The sequence below is a fragment of the Procambarus clarkii genome, chromosome 91 (assembly GCF_040958095.1).
Source record: "Procambarus clarkii isolate CNS0578487 chromosome 91, FALCON_Pclarkii_2.0, whole genome shotgun sequence".
Taxonomy (NCBI): domain Eukaryota; kingdom Metazoa; phylum Arthropoda; class Malacostraca; order Decapoda; family Cambaridae; genus Procambarus; species Procambarus clarkii.
Window position 1 is genome coordinate 17,658,315 of NC_091240.1, and position 24,167 is coordinate 17,682,481.

A 24,167-nucleotide genomic window follows, 5' to 3' on the forward strand; every position below is an offset into this window, starting at 1 on the left:
TCAAATTAACATTGGGAGCTGTATTGAGCTCGTTAACAGGTTGAGCTATATTGAGCTCGTTAACATGGTGAGCTGTATTGAGCTCGTTACCAGTTAACAGGGTGAGCTATATTGAGTTCGAACTAACGGGGTGAGCTATATTGAGCTCGAACTAACGGGGTGAGCTATATTGAGCTCGTTAACAGAGTTAACAGAGAGAGCTATATTGAGCTCGTTAACATTGTGAGCTATATTGAGCTCGTTAACATTAACAGGGTGAGCTATATTGAGCTCGTTAACAGTTAACAGGGTGAGCTATATTGAGCTCGAATTAACGAGGTGGAGTATTGTAGCGTTCAATTATCATGGCGAGCAATATTGAGCTCGTATTCGCATGGGGAACAATAAAGCACTCAATTATTACGTTAATTCACAGGTGAGTTGTAAGATCAACTCGGGTTATTAGTGCAAGATCCTTGTTGAAGAATAGCTAAGCCGGAATCTAGACAGATTCTCTAGGGAGCAGTGCTCGAATTAGCGCGGGGAGCATTGTAGCGTTCAATTATCATGGCGAGCAGTGCTCATATTGGCATGGGGAACATTAAATTGCTCAAATATTATGTTAACTCAAAGGTGAGCTATATTGAGCTCATTAAGCATGTTAAGTAACAATGCTGATGTTTTAATGATAATGCATTAAACAAAGGGAAACCTAAGGTTGCTGGAAATTTAATTACTACTACGATTAATCCTATTCAAAGATAATTTACAACATTTTCCCAACCTAAACGTTTCACGGATTATTAGTTTTCTGTAGATTCACTTACGTATTGGTAAGTTTGCAAGTTTGTTCGTGCTGCGTTCCTACAATAATTAAGCAAAAACGAAAGAAAAACAGCTGAAACAAAAATTGATGCAAGTATTTTTCACTAACTCTTAGTGCAGAAAACATTGAATTGATAAGGTTTTCTTGGCAAACCTTAAGCGCAAGCATTTTGGACCTTGGTCCCAGTGAATTTATAATTATAGAAGTTGCTTAACGACTTCATAGTATTGCTAAATTCAGGAAATGCTAGATGCATTGAGTGCTAGATTCTCTAGCCTAATATTAATAATTACCTAGGAAGTGCTAGATTCTCTAGCCTAATATTATTAATTACCTAGGGAGACTGAGTGTGGTCAATTATTACTTGTCGAGAATAATTCTAAGTCTGCAGTCTGCAGTGGATTCAATGGCCTGGTCGCTGTGACTTGTACTTGTTTAGGTACGGACCACTGGTTTTTCACTGAGAGCTATGAAACATCTCGGCGAGTACTAATTGTACTACATTCAATCTGGGTTTATTACTCAGCTGTGTTTCTCATTTTAGCTGGCTGCTGGAGAATTGATTTACTGCTGACTATTTTATTATTGTTGGCAGCCCTAGGCTTATTCACATTCAGAACTTTACCGGTAAGTAAGTAGCCACCTGCAGATTGGAGCATATTCATGCCCAATCGTTTAACATGTCCAGTTATGAACTGGTAATAGTAGTCTGCTCCTACTAGTACATCTACATTGTTAAGGCGGTCAGACGTTAACTTGTTGTCTGCCAAATTAATTTCACGTTCCTGCAGGAAGTGGGCTGTGTACCCCAGACCCTTAATATTTAAGTCAAAGGGTATTTGATCTACAACAATGGCTTGGACAGCCTTGGCATGACTACCTAGTCGTACAAGCGGTTGAACTACTGAGTATTCATGGGTTCCTCTATTTATCATGAACCCTGACAAGTTTAATTTTACCTGTCTGATTGGTTGTAAATTGAGTGCCTCTGCTGCTTTCTGAGTAATGAAAGTCCTCTGGGATCCTTGATCAAATAGTCCACGAGTGGTGATCTTGGCTCCTCTGTTCTTTACTTGAAGTTGGGCAGTAGGCAAAGCAGCATCCACTTGAGATACTTGTGAAGTTACGCTGTACACATCTCGCACCTTGCAGCACTGTACTGGTGTAGATTCTCTACCTCCTATTCTAGGATTGACATAATTCGTCCTAACTAATTTGCACAGTGCAGCATAATGCTTGCCCCTTCTACACCTATTGCAGGTGTTCAGTGGGGTGTCACAGCTATTAACATTATGTGATTTGAGACACCTAGTACATTTGTGTAACTGTTTGAGTCGTTTGACTCTTGTGTCTCTATTAGGGTAATTGGTACATTTGTACAGAGAATGTTTTTGATTGCAAAACAAGCACATTCCCCATCCTACAGCTCGTTTAGGGGTTACCGGTTTAGGTAAAACAGTATTTGCAGGTTGTGATGGTTTTGCTGCTTGCATTTGCTTGCTATTGATTCTCTTGTGAGTACTTAGTGTACTCTGGGGAGCCATTACTGGGCTCTTGGGAGTGCTCTTTGGACCATTAGGTCTCTTAGGAGCACCTGTGTAGTTATTGGGAGTGCTCTTGGGACTATTAGGTCTCTTAGGAGCACCTGTGAAATTATTGGGAGTGCTCCTTGGACTATTAGGTCTCTTAGGAGCACCTGTGGGGCTCTTAGGCCTTACTGATGAATCAGTGTTTGACTCATTGTCATTACATTGATTATTAGTACCCTTATTACCTAGTGACAGTGTCACTTTAGGAGTTTCAGGTAAAGAAACTGATGTGGGTACAGTTTTGGTGCATTCAGATGAAGCATTTTGCCTGGTTTGCTGTATGATTACTCATATTGCGCAAACCTGTAAATATATCCTGCATTGACAGGGTATTACCATTCTGGTATACATATAATTTATTGAGTGTGTCACCAGACAATTTTCTTTGCATGACAATTTTAGTCATCCACTCAGCAGTTGGGTGATCCACCTCTTTACTGAAGGAATTTAACAGTGACTCAAGCTGAAAACTAAAGGCTTGTAAAGAGTCAACTGATTGTTCTGGTGAAGATAAATCTAATAATTGGTGCACAAGGTTTATAATAGTCTTCTCATTGTTAGCACTTACTCTAGAAGGCTGGTGTGAGCAATTGTGACCATTACTTGTATTGCTTAAGGCTTCTTGCTTAGCCTCAGCTTTAATTACAGCTTCGACTGCTGCTGCAGCATTAGCTTTATCATCTTCTGGTTCAGATTCACTGATTATTGCAGCTTCACTAAGAGTTTCATCTGCAGCTTCACTTGTTTCTCTGGGTTCTTGTGAGGAGCTAGCTAGTTCAGTAGCCTCATGTATTGAACTTATAGAATCCAGGGAACATTGAGAAGAGCTGTCTGAAAATTAATCAGACTCTGTAAACAAATCATCACGTGAAGTTGTATTAGATGAGAGGTTAGAAAATGAAGGTTGAACTTCAGTTGTTGATCCTGTATAGTGATCAGTATTGATTAGAGGATTCTCCTCATCTTGAGGTAGCTCAAGTATTTCATCTGAGCTGGGCGCTTGCTCGGGTGTAGGTCTATTAAAGATCTGTTCTATCCACTCGGGAATATCTTGTCTCGCAAGCACCCTTTTATATCGGTCTAACCTGTTTTGAATGCTACGTTCATAGTCATCAAGATCAGATTCTGTCAGACGTAATTTGTCTGAGTCAGTATGACCGACCTGGAGTAAATTTCTATGAGACTCGATTGCAGTCTTTATATAGTCATATTTCTGGTTAGCGTTCCTTGTGGAACTTACTAGTCTGTAGACGTCAACTGGGTTAGTTTCTATACAGTTGTCACATCTGATAAGCAGTTCCCCTAGGCGAACTTGAAGAATTCTCAAGAATCTTGCATTCCTTTCTAGAGGAGTCATTCTTGTGGTAAATTTGAGCCTTATAGGGCTTATATAGCTACTTGTACAGCTATGGTGTCTGCTCCTTAATGCAGAGCAGGTATAATTATTGACAGCCTGGTATTTTCTTGAGGCTGGTTGTAATTTACCTCATTTAGAGGTTAGTTACCTACCTAATAATAAGCAACTAATATTTGAGTGGTACCTTGGTCTCACTACAGGTGTTCCTCAGCTTAGCTTTTCAAAATCAGCCTTGGATGGGTAGTGAACTTACAGTAACACTCAAAGATGTACATAGAAATATGCAATAAAATATAATTACACAATAAATGGTTAATCCCACCCTTGATAGGGTCAGCACAAAAATGAATAATATATATGCCACTAACTAGCTCAAGCTTAGTCGTGAGAATTTCTACTTAAGAAACTACAAATTTATTTAGTCTATGTTTGTGCCAAATTCAGCACAATGACAGCCTTAATTGCTACCTAATAAAGGTTGGCAAAGATTATATTGTGGTGCAGTAATGTGCAAATAATTGTGCTGTATTTTTGTTTTTTTTTGGATTTTATAGTTTATATAATATATACACTGGTAGAATTATGTGTATAAGAAATTAAATGAACACAAGAGAATTAATTGTGTTTGGCAAGTATTCTACTGCCGTAAATAATATCTAACTCCTGAATGTACTCCTAATTGTGGAATAAAATGTTATCAGGGTTAGTAATGATTAATTAGTATGGGATCAGCAATTTGTATTAATGTACTGGATCCTAAAATGTTAATGATCCACTGACTTGAGTGAATCAGTAATTATGGAATGAATTCAGGCTATAATGGACAGTCTGCTGACAGCCATATATTGAAATATTTGTATAGCCCAAATAGTTAACACATAATTGGTGTTAGTGAGGAATTACAAGTTATGAGCTGTTGCTCCTGGTGACCTAAAGATTCTTACTTCAGTATGAAGTGTAGGTCTAAGTGTTGTGGGCAATTAACTGTGTCCCACGAGTGCTACCTTATACATAAGGTATAAGTAGCAATGAATTGGTGTGACTTAGGCTAACCTATGTGTTACGCTGTTGGTAGACACAATTAATTAAAATGGTTAGTCTAGACTACATCACACAGTGATTAGTTATTACTAATTACTATTTATGTTTATAATTTATGCTTATCCGGTTCGATAAGGACCATAATGTGGGACATTTGGGGCTTGACTCTATTTATTTAATTATTAAAGTAATGAAATCAATTACGAAGGACCACCCGCTTTTATAGTAAAGAGGGAAACTAATAAAATGTGATCATTTGAAATTCCTAGAGGAACCAGTAACTATGGACAAATACTAGAAATTATAATCACTTGAATAATTAATGGGCTGTATATATAATTTAATTGAATCAAAGCCTCAAACACCTACATTGGGGGGTTATTGCTAGAACTTCATATATGTCTAGGAACTAGTGTGGTTCGTACACCAGTTCATTATGTAATAACCTAATCTTATGACCAATTAGAGAATCAATAGAGAATTTGTCACCAACAAGAATATAGATTAAGAATATCAGAAATTAATGATTATAATAAACACGTGTTAAATCCAGTGCACAGTGATCAATAGTGATAATCCAATACAGATAACTTGAATAATTAAAATACGGAAAGAGGTCTTAGCTTGAAGACGTTTTCCAAGACATCAGTCATGAATCATCCTCGGAATCTCCGGAATTCTTCATGGAACACTGGGAGATGAATAACACAGGTAAAGTAACAGCTCGGGGAATTCCTCACACGCAAGCTGTAAATTAAGATATATTACGTAGCAACATATTAGGCTACTAAATATCTATATTCAAGAAATTGGGAATGGAGAGTAATAAATATACTAACATGTGTTTTATTTATGTCGCTCGGCATGACGACAAGCTACCCTGCTGTAAACAATCTCTAATGATGCATCAAAAGGGAATATGTGTACTTAGCTAATAGGGCACTGTATTTAGATTTAGATTTAGATGTTTATTCAGGTAAGGTATATACATACAAGTGATGTTACATTAATGGATTGATATATAGATAGAGCTAGTACATACAATGCCTAAAGCCACTATTACGCAATGCGTTTCGGGCAATCAGTTTAAGTTGAAGCAAATTCGGGCAATCAGTATAAGTTGAAGCTTGCCGAAACTCGCGTCGCAATGGCGAACACGTGGTGGCTAGCTTGGCCTAGATGTCGACGCGCTTCTCTGGGCGGTCACGATGGATTACACGGAACAAATTGACAAGTTCCGGGCTGAATGTCAAGTTAATTCTTGTTGACGATTCACCACAATGTATCCTATGACACTGACACCAAACGAGTTGCTCAATTCCGCAACAAGTCTTCACACCGCACTTTGGCGCCTTTCCTCTAACACCGACGCCTCCACATGCTCTCCGATTAATATGGCGACTCTCCCTGTTCCGCTCCGCGTCTCGCATTTGCTACACAAATTATTTACTACGAATAATATTATTTCTCGCAGTTGTGACTAAAATGCTTGAATAATGACGGGTTTATAATTCAGGGGAGTTAAATATTATTATTTGCTCATTTTACGATGTTAAACGAGCAATGGAGGATGATTTTAATTCTCTCCATGGCATTCACATGTGACGTTAAATTTATTACCAGATAACAGTTATAACTAGAAACGCTCGATTTGGCATTATTTGGGAGTCAGGTTATCGTTAAATAATTATCACACAGAACACTGTTGTTTTTAGAGATTCAAACTCAATTCTCTGACACACTGGATATAAATGTGTTTATTTTGGTAGAATCTGACGCAATACTGGTGTTTGGTTACGTAAGAATTCTAGCATTATTGTACAGATACAATTATTATAATAATAATAATAATAATAATAATTTTTATTTAGGCAAAGGTACATACATAGAGAGATTTTACAAAGTTTGTTGGCTTTATAGATAGAGCTAGTACATACAATGCCTAAAGCCACTATTAGGCAAAGCGTTTCGGGCAGGAAAAAACACTACTGACTAAAGCTTAAAACTAATGGGTAAAAAGAAAAAAATGCGTTGAGTACAAATAAAAATAGAGGTAAAAGAGGGGGGAACATTGTTGAAAAAACAGCACAAATACAATTACAAATTATTACAGAAAATTACATTAAAACAGCGTTGATTTGAAAAAAAAAAAAAAAACATACATGGGTTGACAATAGAGGGGTAAGGTAGGTTACAGGGAATTTATTAGGTATAGCTTCGTTTTTAACTTAAACTGGTTGAGAGAGGTACTGTCTTTAACATGGTTGGGAAGGTCATTCCACATTCTGGGCCCCTTGATTTGTAGAGCATTTCTGGTTTGATTAAGTCGTACTCTAGGAATATCAAAACTGTATTTATTTCTGGTGTGGTGCTCATGGGTTCTGTTGTCCTTCTATGAAGCTTTTGAGATCAGGATTGGCATTACAGTTTAGCGTTTTATATATGTATAATACACATGAGAGAATGTGCAGTGACTTAATGTCTAACATATTCAGGGATTTGAGTAGGGGTACCGAGTGATGTCTGGGGCCAGAATTGGATATTGTCCTAATAGCAGCTTTGTGTTGAGTATTTAGAGGACGTAAGTGATTTTGGGTAGTAGAGCCCCAAGCACAAATACCATAGTTGAGATATGGATAGATAAGGGAGTAATAGAGAGTCACCAGGGCAGGGCGTGGTACATAATATCTGATCTTAGAAAGAATGCCCACAGTTTTTGAAACTTTTTTTGATATGTTTAGAATGTGTCCCTGGAAATTCAGCTTGTGGTCAATGAGAATGCCAAGGAATTTGCCATCTAATTTGTTACAAATTTGGGTATTGTTTATTTTGAGATTTATTTGATTAGAGGATTTATTGCCAAACAGAATATAGAAAGTTTTGTCAATGTTAAGGGTGAGTTTGTTGGCAGTTAGCCACAGATGGACTTTATTTAGCTCAGTATTTACTGTGGCATTTAGAGCAAGGGGATCAGGACTGGAGTAAATGAAGGTTGTGTCGTCAGCAAAAAGGATTGGTTTGAGGTGTTGGGAGGCATTTGGAAGGTCATTAATGTAGATGAGAAAGAGGAGAGGGCCAAGTATGCTGCCCTGGGGAACACCAATGTTGATGGGTAGGGTGGGAGAAATTGTATTATTCACAGAAACACATTGGAGCCTGTCAGTAAGGTAGGATTTGAGGTATTGTAGGGAGTGTCCTCTGACACCATAATGATGTAATTTAAGAAGAAGGTTTTGGTGGTTGACAGTATCGAAAGCTTTACGCAGGTCCACAAATAACCCAACAGGGAACTCATTTTTATCAAGAGCTGTATGAATCGAGTTAAGCATACTAATAAGTGCATCGTTAGTGCTTTTTTTGGGCCTGAAGCCATATTGGCAAGGGCTAAGTATATTGAGTTTGGCTAGATATGAGTAAAGCTGCTTATAGATTAGTTTTTCAAAAATTTTTGACAAGTTTGGCAGGATTGATATAGGTCTGTAGTTGTTAACATCTGTGAGATCACCACATTTGTGGACAGGCGTTACTCTCGCTTTTTTTAGAATATCTGGAAAGGTTTGGAGTTCAAGTGACTTGTTGAAGAGCAAAGCAATAGCAGGGGCTAAAGATCTGGAGGCTTTTTTGTAGATTAAAGTTGGTATCTCCTCAAGGGCACCAGACTTGGTTTTAAGGGAAAGGATTATCTCATTGACGTCAATGGAATTAATAGGCTTTAGGTACAGAGACTGGGGATAGTTCCCTGTAAGATAGTCCTTAATGTCAGTACTGGAAGATGGAATATCATTAGCAAAGGATGAACCAATGGAAGAGAAGAACCTATTGAACTCAAAAGCAGAATCAGAGGCTGAAAGCTGACCATCGTTATTAGACAGGAGAGTCGGTTTGTTATTTAAAGACTTCTTTGATCCCAATATTTGTGAAATTGTTCTCCATGTTTGTTTAATGTTGCTCTTTATTTGGGTAAATTTATCTTCGTAGTATTTAGTTTTGGCTCGTCCAATTATCTTAGATAGCAATAATGAGTAATTCTTTGAGAATTCTTTGGAGACAATTCCTAACCTATACTTTTTCTCAAGGTCATGTTTTTTATTAATAGATTTAAGTATTCCCTTTGTAAGCCAGGGATTGTGAAGCCTTTTGGTTGTGACTTGTTTTGTAAGCATAGGACAGTGGGTATTATAAAGGCTAAGAGTTTTTTGAAGAAAAGATTGAACTGCTAGGTTGATGTCTTCTATGTTACCTAACTCGGACTCCCAGTTGACATTATCAGTAGCAGTTATAAAATTGTCTATAGCAGTTTCATTGTGTAGTCTAAAACGTATCTCTCTTGACTCAAGAGGTGGTTTGCTAATGTTAGTTAAGAGAAATGTGGGGTAATGGTCTGTAGTGCTATCGGTGATTATACCTGAAGTAAGCGGAGAGGTTATATTTGTCCAGATGTGATCTAGAGTCGTGGCAGTGCTATCAGTGATTCTAGTAGGTCTAGTGATTAAGGGTATGAGGAAGCAGGAATTCATACAGTTGAGGAAGCTAACAGCAGTAGGGTGTTCTGGCTCGCAGAGGTCAATATTAAAGTCCCCTGCGATAATTAGGTGGTTTTTGTTCAGTCTGTTATCAAGTATTAGATTTCTAAGGTTTGAGTTGAATTCGGACACATCAGTGTTAGGAATTCTATAAACTGCACCCACAGACAGGATAGACTCGGCACCCTTGACTCTGAAGCTGGCGAAGATATACTCCCCATAGCAGTCTCTAGTTCTAATTTCTTTTAAGCATGTTAGTTCTTGGTGGTAGTAAAGAGCAGTGCCACCACCTCTCTGAAGTTGACGACAGTTCTGGATTGCTGAGTAGTTAGGCATGTTAAAGAGTTGAGTAGTATCATCTTTCAACCATGTTTCAGTAAGTATAATAAAAGAGAATTTGTTGTCAATAGCTTCAATCAAGGCACTAACATCATCGAAGTGTTTACCTAGGGATCTAACGTTCAAATTGATTACAGAGATATTGTGACTATGAGTTAATACATTGTTTACATCATGTGCTGCAAAATATCTGCAATTTAGATCATTAAAGTGATTATTGTCATAGATAGTGGATAAGAGGTTAAGTTCTGGGTCTATACTTGACTGCATAAAAAAAGCTGATTGCAGGAAAAACAAGAAAAACAAAAAGAAATAAATGTACACAATACTGTACCAAACAAACACAAAAGGGGCTTACAGGGGTACAATGGAGTAAGGGAGTATGGCTAGGCTAGGAAACCTAGGTAATGAATGAAATTAAAGAAAAAACATATAAACATGGACTATACAAAACGCAAGATATAGATATACAAAACAAGAATATAAACAAGACTAAGCAATACAAAAAAATTGAGCAAAAATGAAAAATGAGGTAGATTTCTTACAGGTACTCTCAGGTACACTGTAGGTAACAATAGACAGAAAATATATATCAATATAGAAAAGAATGTCACAATACAATAAGATAAGCAATTACATGAACAGATGAAAAACAAATCTGCTGTAAAATAGAAAGTAATTATAGCAAAACACAATATAATAATATAACAATACAATAAGAGCTTACAAAGTATTGAGTCTGCTAAATTAGAGAATAATTATGGCAAGACACAACAATAAATGCAAGTAAACAAAGAATTGAAACAATTAGAGGTAGAATTAAGGTCACTAGATAGCCATGGAGGATACACAAGTTTGGCGGAGAGAACAAAAAATCAGTAGAGACTGTCAAGATGAATATATAAAAAAATTTGACAAATGATAATTGTAAAGTAAAATAATCTTAAAGATAATAAATTTTATTAAGCTTAGTTTTAACTTATAATTAGTATGAACTTAATTAAAAGAACAAGAATGAGATCAATAATTGATTTCAATAAATGACATAGATCAATACAAATAAATTTAAAATACAAATGGAATAGGGTAAGATTAGATTTAAGAGTAAAATTTTACAATGAAACTGAGGTAGATGCTTGCATAAGTGCATGGAGACTTGATGGATTATTTAGGAAAATTATATGAATAGGAGAACATCAGGTAAATGGTAAGGCAGAGACAGCACCTTAGACAAAGTTAGATTAAGTTAGGTTAGGCTCAGGCACTGAAAGAGTTATTTTAAGTACTGGCAATGGTCGGGTTCAGGTTTTCAGATATACCACAATCACTTAAGAAGGCCAGGAGTTGTTGGTCACATTTTATTTCATATCTTTTTCCTGTACCTTCTTTCTTCGCAAAAATCGTACCATTCCTTGTGTAGCACTGCTTGATAAGACCAGGGTTTTGTTTTGCGAATTTGGCGCAGCCTGTAGAGGAGGGATCCACGCTGCTTTGTAAGACACTCATTTATATAGAGGTTGGTTTTTTGCTGAGCAGCTGTTTGTATGAGGTCAAACTTCGCAGAGGGATTTGCAAGTTTGATGAGCATTCTCCTGTTACGGGGATTGTTTTTATCTATCCTAATAGCCGATTTGATTTGAACATTGACACTGATCTTTGAATTAATTAGGGTGTTGGCTATGTTACAGCAATCCTCACCTTGTTGTTCATCAGGTAGATCAGTAGAGCTAATTATCAGGGAGTCATGAAGTTGTTGTTGCTCTTGGTCATCTTTGGAAGCCGCCTGGTGAGTCTGAAGGAGATTGATCTGTTTTTCCAGCTTTTTAAGGAGGTCACTTTGAGCTGTGAGGGTTTCTTCAGCCTGAATCTTACGTATTTGATCCATTGCATCATTTGCAACAGTTTGTATGTTGAGAATTTCTTGGTTGTTGTTCATCGACGATTCAAGGAGGCGGTCTATGGTATGTTGTTGTCGGGTGACTGTGTCTTGGAGGGCCAAAATAGCTTCTGATTGCATTTTCACAAGGTTGTGCAGTTTCTGGAGCCATGGATTACTTCGGAGAGGTTTGAAGTTTATACAGGGAGCCATAGATTGAGTGAATTCTAAAGCTAGAGATCCGAGGTGAGTTGAAGGGGGGGAGTGAGGAGGGGGAGCGGATGCTGTGTTTACAAACATCGGCGAGGGTTGCGGCGTTGCCAGTGTTTCATTCAGAACTCTAGGAGTAATGGAACCAGAGCGAGAGGCACCCCTACCTTGCTTGTTGTTATGTTTGGGCATGTTTTCGACGAATAGATTCTTGGTAGCGTTTCTAAAGGTAGATACTTGGTGAATTATAGTAGGGATGACTAGCGTATAGGGAACACTTGGCAGAAGGGTCGTAGAAAGGCAGGCGAAAATTGGTTAATTTTGGTTGATTACTGTTGAGGTTCACTGTGAGGTATGGCATATTAAGTCTCCATGCACTTAGCTCGTGCTAGGCAGCAGTTAGGCCATGCAACGTTGAGTGGAGACGAAATTAATACGAAATTTCAGCAGCTGTGACGGAGCCGGTACCACCGCCAGCGTTTCCCGCCGTTCGATTCATTCGATATTAGTTCATGCGAATTCTACTGTTGGTTAATTTTAGTTACTACAGTAATTAGTAGATTTTAGTAATAATTAATAATAATACAACAGTTTGTATTATGTTGGAAATTTCCAACACCTATCACACGTTAGCCCTTGACGACGTGTCGTATCTAACTCCTTGCGTCACGGGGCGCACAGCCCGGACCTACCTCCACTCGTGACGTCACACTTGCCAGGGGCGTTTCTTATTGGCTCCCTGTACCAAGTCACCGGTCTTAGCCAATCTGGTGCCACTGACGTCATAACATTTTGGCTCGAAAACGTAGGAGTCGGCGCCATCTTGGCGTCCAAAAGGGCCTAAGCCACTGGCAAAAACACTCTTCTTTAGTTAATATCTCTCCTATGCGGGAACACCTCATGCTCTCACATATGTCAAATTGTTCTCTGGAAGGCAGAGAACGTTCGGGTAAAGTAGATATGACTCTTACAGCTGGCGTGGGAGAAATATAAGGGGGGAAACACCATCACAATATATATATAATATATATATATATATATATATATATATATATATATATATATATATATATATATATATATATATATATATATATATATAATATGTATATATATGTCGTACCTATTAGCCAGAACGCACTTCTCAGCCTACTATGCAAGGCCCGATTTGCCTAATAAGCCAGGTTTTCCTGAATAATTATATTTTCTGTAATTTTTTTCTAATGAAATGATAAAACTACCCATTTTATTATGTATGAGGTCAATTTTTTTTATTGGAGTTAAAATTAACGTAGATATATGACCGAACCTAACCAACCCTACCTAACCTAACCTATCTTTATAGGTTAGGTTAGGTTAGGTAGCAGAAAAAGTTAGGTTAGGTTAGGTTAGGTAGCCGAAAAAGTTAGGTTAGGTTAGGTAGGTTAGGTAGTCGAAAAAACATTAATTCATGAAAACTTGGCTTACTAGGCAAATCGGGCCTTGCATAGTAGGCTGAGAAGTGCGTTCTGGCTACTAGGTACGATATATATATATATATATATATATATATATATATATATATATATATATATATATATATATAATATATATATATATATGTGTGTGTATATCACGAAAATAAACACGTGAAAAACCTTCTGAAGATGTATTTAATATACAAAAGTACTTAAGGAAATTCCTGGTTCATTTTTCCTCCGTGGTCTGACATTGTCATATGTATATATATATATATATATATATATATATATATATATATATATATATATATATATATATATATATATATATATATATATATATATAGGTTTGTGAGGGTACCACCTCTGGTGCCAATGTGGGGACCCATAGCCTCGGAGAAGAAAATAAAAAGTATTTCTTTATATATATATATATATATATATATATATATATATATATATATATATATATATATATATATATATATATATATATATGTCGTACCTAGTAGCCAGAATGCACTTCTCAGCCTACTATGCAAGGCCCGATTTGCCTAATAAGCCAAGTTCTCATTAATTAATATATTTTCTCTAATTTTTTTCTTATGAAATGATAAAGTTACTCATTTCATTATGTGTGAGGTCAATTTCTTTTTTTGAGTTAAAATTAACGTAGATATATGACCGAGCCTAAGCAACCCTACCTAACCTAACCTAACCTATCTCTATAGGTTAGGTTAGGTTAGGTAGATGAAAAAGTTAGGTAGTCGAAAAACAATTAATTCATGAAAACTTGGCTTATTAGGCAAATCGGGCCTTGCATAGTAGGCCGAGAAGTGCGTTCTGGCTACTATATATATATATATATATATATATATATATATATATATATATATATATATATATATATATATATATATATATATATTAATTGTAAGGACTTTCCTGTTTGTCCAATGTACACAAAATCACAATCATTGCAGGGAATCGAAAACACACAACCTGCTGTATCAGGGGAGTTTTTTATTAAATTGAATTTGATCGTACTATTAGTGAACACCAAATTTATATTAAGTTTCTTAAAAATCGGAGACAGTTTTTCAAGTCCACTCGCATAAGGTACCACCAATGTGTTATTAATTTCTGGTTTCGCCTTAGGGACCTGATTATAAAACGTACGCTTGGCTTGTTCAAACGAGAAATCCAAAAACCTCTTAGGATATTGTAAGCTCTTCACAATTTCATATATTTTAGCAATCTCTTCATAAAAAAACTCAGGGCTGCATACCCTCAAAGCTCGTAGAAACATTCCTGAAAATATTGCCCGTTTAACTTTACTATGATGATTCGAATAAAAGTGAACATACGACCCCACGTTGGTAGGTTTCCTATACACATTAAATTTGAACTTTCTAGTTACTCTATGAATCATAATGTCCAAAAACGGAAGAGTACCATTCCCCTCAGTCTCACAAGTGAATTTTATCTGGTATTTGTCACACGACCATAAGCACAAAATATCATCAACATACCTAAACCAAACAACATTAGCAGGGATAATCCTGGATAAGATTTTTGTTTCGAAGGATTCCATATACAAATTGCTTAAAACTGGGGAAAGGGGATTGCCCATCGCCATTCCAAATGTTTGAAAAATTTTCCATTAAAACTAAAATAATTGTCTTTTATACACATTTTGATAAGTTCCAATACTTTATTGGTCTGCAAGCTCAAATTATATTTAGGCAGTTCCTCACATAGAAATTCTAACAGATCATCAACAGGTACTTTAGTGAATAAAGAGGTCACATCGAAACTTATTAGTTTAAAATCAAAATTTAAATTCAGTGTGGATAGCTTATTAACTAAGTCCACATTGTTTGTCAAGTGTGAGTTGGAAATAGTACCAACTATAGGGGACAAAACTTTGACTAACCATGTAGAGAGTTTATAAGCCGCCGAACCAACTGAACTAATAATCGGCCTTGCCGGATTATATGGCTTATGAGTTTTTATAAGACCATATACGTAAGGTAGAGAGGGGGATCAACTTGTTAGCCTAGATACCAACACTTTATCGCCTTTACACACAGTTTTAAGAGTTTTGTGCAATCACTTTTATTTAATAAAAAACTCCCCTTGTTGTAATCCACAAGTTAGTAGTGTGACGATAATCTCTTTCAAGAGAGATTGAGCCTGCTCTTCCCTCCAAAGTACGTTATATCAACAGATAATATAGAAGATATATCCAGCAAGTATCTCCAAAACGTTTTGCCCAGAGAGCAAAACGTATCCAGCACACTGGCACACCTGCTCGCCTCCGCCACCGTTAACCGGCAAACTGCTTGTCCATCGCCTGCCTGTCGCTGATTGGCTGGTGTCCAGTCGCACCTGCCCCACCACGAGTTGATGTCTGGCCTGCAGCGGCCCAGAGAAGGCAGAATATCCCAGTGCTCCTTGCAGTTGGCATCTCTCATTGGTAGACTAAGCCTTGGCTTTCGCGTACTAAGGGAGGTGGCAGCTCGAAGCCAATATTCCGGCATCATCATTCTTATTTACTTTGCTATTACTCACTTGTCTTAACGTAACTTTTCATTTGCCAGTGATTATTCTTATTATTTTGTTTGTTGACTTGTCTGTTATATTTTATACTCAATTTTATTCATGTCTTGCTTTTCTAACGTAATTAAAATTTCATTGTTAAATTTACTTGTGTTTTGTGTGTCTTCCCATTACCTTACCACAGACGAAAGTTCCAGCTTTTCTCTTTTTTTTCTTTATGTGATGAGGCCCTGCCCCTAGCTTTTGAAACAGCCGAACACCAACGCTTTACCGTCACATAAAGTGGGGGCCTGCCCTAGGAGCTTCACTCAGGTACTGGTGCCAAGTAGTAATTTATGGTAAGCGTATTTGGCTTTGGTAACGTAGCTTTTTACTATTTTTCATATTCAATTTTATATGGTGCTGTGTGTATTGTGCATTCCGAGAGTAGCATATGGTAAAGGTGAGACAACTTTGGATTACGTGGTGACTGTAGGCCTCAGTCATTCTCTTAATTGGTCATCTCTCCCTCCGTGTTATTACTCGTGTTTACCATCTTTTGTCCCTTGCATATTTCTCATATTTTCGACAGATCATCATATTGGTACCCTGGTACTGTGGTCTGCCCCCGGGTCAAGTGCACTTGATCTTCTGCAATCTGACAGTAGGAGGATAAAGAGGGCCATAGTTCCTCTAGCACGAACTTTAGTTGCTGAATTTGGACCTCAGCAGCAGTTCTCGTCACCAGTTGACACCTCGCACCCCTACACGTCAGTCAGAGATGATGATCATTGGTAGGGAATTAGCTTTCTTTTTCAGAGCACAAAAGTTCGCTAATTCTGTAAGTATCATATTAATTTCAGTGGGAAAACTTGCTTATGTCCTATAGAGACTCGGCAAGGTATGCCTACATCCTTGGACTACTAATTTTACTTTTGAGGCAATTAACTGTTTCATTTGTTTTAGAAACTCGGTTTCACTTGTTTAGTAGGATTTTCTTGCCCTTATCCTCTTACATGAGTACCGGGTACAAGATTTCCTGCGACCTTGATTTAATTAATCATTTAACATCTTGTAATTAACTTTAATTGTTAAAGATTCCACAGGATAGGTACCAGTTGCCACGTTGTCCTGTTTCTGACATTCACTATATCACAACGGTATATTCGTTGTGCATTTATTTGCTAATTTCAACATGTTTCGGCTCCAAGCTTTCCGTGCAGATCCAGCAGGTGAAATAGGGACTTTAAGTTGTGCCAAGAGGACTGAATTACACACTCTTGCACATGAGTATCACCTAGAAGTTCCCTACCAAGCCAACAAAAATGAAATACACAACCTGTTACTGGATCACTTCTTAGAGCAAGGTAAGATAGACTCTGAAACTCACGAAACTTACTTTATTGCAGATAAAACTGATTTGGCAACAATGAAACTCAAAATAGAGCTGGCCAAGATTGAACACGAGCAGCAAAGGGAAGCCCTCGAGCAACAAGAACGAGCAGCTGCCATACGAAGGGAAGAACAAGAACGTGAGGCTGCCTTGAGGAGGGAAGAACAAGAACGTGAAATCGCCCTCAAGGAACGTGAAGCTGCCTTGAGGAAAGAAGAACACGAACGTGAGGTTGCAATGCTCCGTGAGCGTGAACGACTACAGCTTGAAACAAAACAACGCCAGTTGGAGATGCAACACGAACATGACAAACAACAAGCAACTCTGGCTATGGAATGTCGTCAACGAGAATTCGCGTTGGAAACTACACACCTCGCTCAACGCCAGCAAGCTACCGCCAATCTTCCCGTCAGTTTTAATATATCACATGCAAGTAAGTTAATGCCATCATTTGTAGAAACAGAAGTTGACGTGTTTTTCACCACCTTTGAAACCCTTGCTAATCAACTTAGTTGGCCTGCCGACCAATGGGCCACCCTTCTCAGAGTACATCTTACAGGTAGAGCTGCAGTCACACTCAGTACTTTGGCGTCTGAGAATGACTACCAGACTCTGAAACAAGCAGTGTTGGACGCCTACCTTCTCTCCACCGAAAGTTATCGAAGGAATTTCCGTGACCACCTGAAGGCAAGTACCACTACCTTTCTCGAGTTTGCTAATACCAAAAGGAGATATTTTATGAAATGGCTGGAAGCAGCACATGTCTCTACCTTTGCAGAACTCGTCAACCTCATGCTAGTTGAAGAATTCTTGAGGCGTGTGGCGCCTCCTGTCCGTCTATATTTAGCAGATAAAGAAGAAACCGACTACCTGAAGTGTGCTAAGTCGGCTGACACTTACAGCCTCATCCACCGGCTGACACCAGAACCATCCTCCAGTAAGAAGTCGTGGTACAGTTACGAGAAAGTGAGTACCGATCAAGCTGGCTCGCAATTGTACTGTAAGTATTGTAGACTCTATGGACATACCATAGATAAATGTGGTAAGTCTCAATACAAAGGAACCACTGAAATGCAAAAACCCAAACCAACTCCTCCTAAGTCCGGTAAGCCTGTGATGAATGTTGGTGTTCATGTTAATGATCTTTCTCTTTTCAGTAACCACCTGTATACTGGAACTGTCTCTGCCAACGGTTCAAATCCGGAGGGACGTTTCAAATTGAAGATCTTGAGGGACACAGCGGCTCTTCAATCGATCATCTTGAAGTCGGCTGTGCCCAACATCGCCTACACCGGAGAAACTGTCTTCATCACTGACCTCACTGCTACCACTCCTTATCCTCTCGCCAGAGTCCACCTGGATTGTCCCTACGTGAACGGAGAAGTCCAAGTCGCCGTCAGGGAAAAGCCTTTTCCCATGCCTGGAGTGCAACTTCTCCTGGGCAACGACTTGGCAGAAGACCTGCAACCGACCAACCTGATCGTCATGGACAAACCTCAGGTGTGTACCTCTGTGACGGATAACCCTATATTTGAGTATGTTCCAGCAAAGGTTCAAGAGAGTGATGAAGTTTCTCCTCCGGTTCTAGTGACCACCCGTGGACAAGCCGCACGACCACAGCCAGCTGACTCTACTGCTACCGCTGTCCCTCAAGACCCTCAGAAACTACCCCCGAATCTGACCAAGTTGGAGTTCCGTAAGTTACAGAGGGAAGATCTTACTTTGACACCATTATTTTTCCAGGCTGAGACTCAACCCGACAGTATTCCTGGGTTCTTCCTAGAGAACGACTTGCTCTACCGCAGATATAGACCCAGTAAACTGAAGGAGGAGGACGATTGGGCCAACGTCGAACAACTAGTGATTCCTGCCAGCCTGCGGCCCACTATTCTACACCTGGCCCACGGAGCACTCTCCCACTACGGATTCAACAAGACTTACCATGGAATCCGTCAAGACTACTACTGGCCAGGTATGGTAAATAGCGTCAAACAGTACGTCAAACAATGTCATACATGTCAGATGGCAGGTAAACCGAACATCTCTATTCCCAGAGCGCCATTGATTCCCATACAGGTGCCTGCGGAACCTTTCCACAGACTTATTATAGACTGTGTTGGTCCTTTACCTCGGACCAGTTCAGGTAACGCCTATATCTTAACCATCCTGTGTCCTACCACCAGATTCCCCATAGCAGTTCCAGTAAAGAACATCACGGCTGCTACGGTTGTGAAGCACTTATTGAAGATCTTCACCCAGTATGGATTTCCCAGGGAGGTTCAGAGCGACTGTGGCACCAACTTCACCAGTGATCTCTTCAAAAGGACACTGGAGGAGTTCAACATCAAACAGGTATTGTCCAGCCCCTATCATCCTGCTTCACAGGGTTCTCTTGAGCGTAGTCATCAGACTATTAAAGCACTCCTGAAAAAGTTTTGTAGTGAAACCTCTAAGGATTGGGATAAGCAAATAGATCTGATAATGTGTATCTTTAGAAGTCTTCCCAATGAGTCCCTAGGAGTATCTCCTTATGAGATGCTCTACGGCCGTAAGTGCCGTACTCCCCTCAAGGCTTTCAAAGACTCTCTACGTGATGCCACCTTCAATGAGCATCAGAATGTGCCCCAGTTTCTTCAAAACCTTCAACACATTCTAGAGAGTCCACAGTTTTGCCCAAGATAATCTATTGAAAGCACAGGAGAGGATGAAGACTCATTACGACCAGACCAGCAAAGTAAGAAAATTTAAGCCGGGAGACTTCGTGCTTGCTTACTTCCCTATCCCAGGTTCTCCTTTACACAACAGGTTTTCAGGACCCTACCGCATCAAGGAGTGCAGAAACAACCATAACTACGTTCTAGAGACTCCAGATAGGCGGCGGAAGACCCAGCTGTGCCACGTCAACCTCCTGAAGCTATATAATGGTACTCCTCCCACTGTCATGCTTAACTACTCTGCTTTTACAGAACCATACATCCACAGTGAGACCTTCCCTGCTTCTCCTCCCGAAAGCACTGACAAGGAGTCAGCGCTTTCTAATTCAGAAATCCTTAATGATCTTCCCAACTATTTTCAGGACACTCATAGAGCACCTCTCGTCAAGATCTTCAGAGAACATCAGGAGTTGTTCCGAGATGATCCACAAGAGTGTAATGTTACCCAGCACGACATCCAACTGCTCCCCGACACCCGGCCGATTCGTCAACCCTTCTACCGAATCAGCCCTAGCAAGAAGGAAGTCATGCATGCTGAGGTGCAGTACCTCTTGGATCATGGACTGGCTACACCTTGTGAGTCCCCCTGGGCCTCACCCTGTATCTTGGTGCCAAAACCCCAAGGTAAGGTGAGACTATGCACTGACTATCGTAAGTTAAATAATGTGACTGTCAAGGATGCTTACCCCTTGCCAAGGATAGATGACATTCTTGACGCCATTGGTAATGCCCAGTACTTGTCCCAAGTGGACTTGCTTAAGGGGTATTACCAAGTGTGCTTAACAGAGCGAGCCAAAGAAATATCTGCCTTTATCACTCCTTTTGAACTTTTCAGATATGAACGCCTTCCTTTCGGACTATGTAATGCCCCGGCTACCTTTCAGAGAGCTGTCAACCGTGTCATCCAGGGCTTGGATAACACGTACGCCTATTTGGATGATATCGTCGTAGCATCCAACACCTGGAGTGAACATCTGCTCCAGCTGCGACGACTGTTCGCCAAGCTCCTGATAGCCGGCCTCACCATCAACCTGGGCAAGTCCACCTTCGCGAAAGGTAAAGTGCGTTATCTGAGTCATGTAATTGGGAGTGGCAGCCTAGCTCCGTTAAACTCACACACTCAAGCCATCCAACATTATCCACAGCCTACCACCAGGAAGCAGCTCCTGCGCTTCCTTGGTCTTGCCTCCTACTACCGTAGGTTTGTTACGGCCCTCTCGGGACGCAACGGGGTTCTTACTCTGATGTTGTTAGAGGAAGTTGTATCCGACCCCAAGCCGGTAGTGGCTTTCAAGGGATGTGATCCGTGACGCAAGTAACTTAAAGGGGAAGGGAAATAAAGGCAAAAACTTACTATAATATATTGACCACCACCAATAAATAATATATAAAAAGATTACTCGGGGGGAGGGGTATTAACACTGTACAGGGGAAATACACGATCGTCTTCTCCTGAAGACTCTGGATCCAGGCTCTCGGTGCTAAGTCCTCGGTGCTTTTTCGTGGCCTCACAACGAATCCTCTGAGAAGTTGAGCCTACCCTGGCCACAGGTCAGCCAAAACACAGGTCCACTGGGGGCACTGCCGTGGAGGCCGTCAACCACACGTCCAGCAGGTCTGCTGGCAGGTTCCGGATCAGCAAGGCTGGTCAGGCCACTCCACGAACGATATAAGGGTAACGCCCTAGACAGGAGCCTCGTGTGATACCACAAATCACTCTCCTGTCCTCAATACCCCAGTGGATAATCGTCTCCAGCAGTCGGTCCCGGGTAATCCTTCTACTGCCACTCCACTGGCAGGGTAACACCACAGTGTTCTTCCGGGGGACGACTTCACAGCTGCTGCAGCAAAGCACAAGGTATGGAGACGGCTGCCTTGGGTAGACTGCCTCAACTTCCATCACAGCAGTCGCAGGTCGACTCTGTAAGCAGACACGTCATCAATACCAGGGACACTAAAACACCTCACTTACAGGCTCAGACACAAACGCCCGACATATCCACTCCATAGATGGCGTTGTAGTCTGAGCACCATCTCACCAGAGGTCAGCAGCGGCGGTGTTGTGAGCTGAACCGGACTGGAAACTGGCCCTTGTGGCCAGTACACCTTTGTCCTCACCAGGTGTCGTCGTCCATTTGGTGGGGGTTTCGGGAGCTGACCCACAGATGGCGCGGTCGTCACTGCTCCGTGCTCGGACGCTGGATCCGGGTTCGTAACAAGGTTTGTGAGAAATTTCAGTACAGTCGCCACACCTTTAATCCTATTAACCAGTCCCAAGCAACGGTATAAGTGGACCATGCAGCAAACCGTTGCTTTCGAACAACTCAAATTCCTCCTCTGTTCTAATCCCATTCTCGCCTCGCCAGATATCACCAAGCCTTTCGTCTTTCATGTCGACGCCAGTGGTACCGGCGTTGGTGGTGTCCTGATGCAACAACGAGGCGAGGAGGTTCTACCTGTCAGCTACTACAGCTACAAATTGAAACCCCACCAGAGGAACTACAGCACTATTGAAAAGGAGCTACTATCCATCGTCCTGAATCTCCAACACTTCGCTCCGTACCTACAAGGTGCCAGGTCTACCACCATCTTCTCAGACCACAACCCTCTCCGCTTCTTACATCAAGCCCAATTCACTAACCAGCGTCTTCTACGATGGGCTTTATATTTACAAGATTTCAACCTGGAGATCCGCTATATCAAGGGTTCTGACAACATCATAGCCGATGCCCTCTCCAGAGTTTATGAAGTAGAAGCAACTCCACCTATTACTCCACCACATAACGACGTACTTCTTCCAGAATCGCAGGCTTCGGGGGAGAGTTGTGACGATAATCTCTTTCAAGAGAGATTGAGCCTGCTCTTCCCTCCAAAGTACGTTATATCAACAGATAATATAGAAGATATATCCAGCAAGTATCTCCAAAACGTTTTGCCCAGAGAGCAAAACGTATCCAGCACACTGGCACACCTGCTCGCCTCCGCCACCGTTAACCGGCAAACTGCTTGTCCATCGCCTGCCTGTCGCTGATTGGCTGGTGTCCAGTCGCACCTGCCCCACCACCCTCCACCACGAGTTGATGTCTGGGCTGCAGCGGCCTAGAGAAGGCAGAATATCCCAGTGCTCCTTGCAGTTGGCATCTCTCATTGGTAGACTAAGCCTTGGCTTTCGTGTACTAAGGGAGGTGGCAGCTCGAAGCCAATATTCCGGCATCATCATTCTTATTTACTTTGCTATTACTCACTTGTCTTAACGTAACTTTTCATTTGCCAGTGATTATTCTTATTTTGTTTGTTGACTTGTCTGTTATATTTTATACTCAATTTTATTCATGTCTTGCTTTTCTAACGTAATTAAAATTTCATTGTTAAATTTACTTGTGTTTTGTGTGTCTTCCCATTACCTTACCACAGACGAAAGTTCCAGCTTTTCTCTTTTTTTTTCTTTATGTGACGAGGCCCTGCCCCTAGCTTTTGAAACAGCCGAACACCAACGCTTTACCGTCACATAAAGTGGGGGCCTGCCCTAGGAGCTTCACTCAGGTACTGGTGCCAAGTAGTAATTTATGGTAAGCGTATTTGGCTTTGGTAACGTAGCTTTTTACTATTTTTCATATTCAATTTTATATGGTGCTGTGTGTATTGTGCATTCCGAGAGTAGCATATGGTAAAGGTGAGACAACTTTGGATTACGTGGTGACTGTAGGCCTCAGTCATTCTCTTAATTGGTCATCTCTTCGAAGTGATAGCCGAAGCTATTTGAACCACTTCACCGCAAGCACTCGGATGGTAATCTTGGGCATAGCATTTTATCAAATCACCTTATTCTTTGGGGCACACGTGAGGAACACAAATGCCAACAAGCCTGAATGGTCCCCCAGGACTATATGCGACTGAAAACTCACACCCCAGAAGTGACTCAAACCCATACTCCCAGGAGTATGGGTTCTGAAATCTCTGGGGACTGAAAACTCACCCCAGCGAATGGGTTCGAGTCACTTCTGGGGTGTAGTTTTCAGTTGCATATAGTCTTGGGGACCATTCAGGCTTGTTTGCATATATATATATATATATATATATATATATATATATATATATATATATATATATATATATATATATATATATATATATATATCACTTAGAACTCTTTGACCCGGCCAGGATTCGAACCCATGCCGTCCAGGATCACCCCTACATGTACACAGTACCGTGACCACCGCACCAATGATCGTCTATTAACCGGCAAACTGCTTGTCCATCGCCTGCCTGTCGCTGATTGGCTGGTGTCCAGTCGCACCTGCCCCACGACCCTCCAC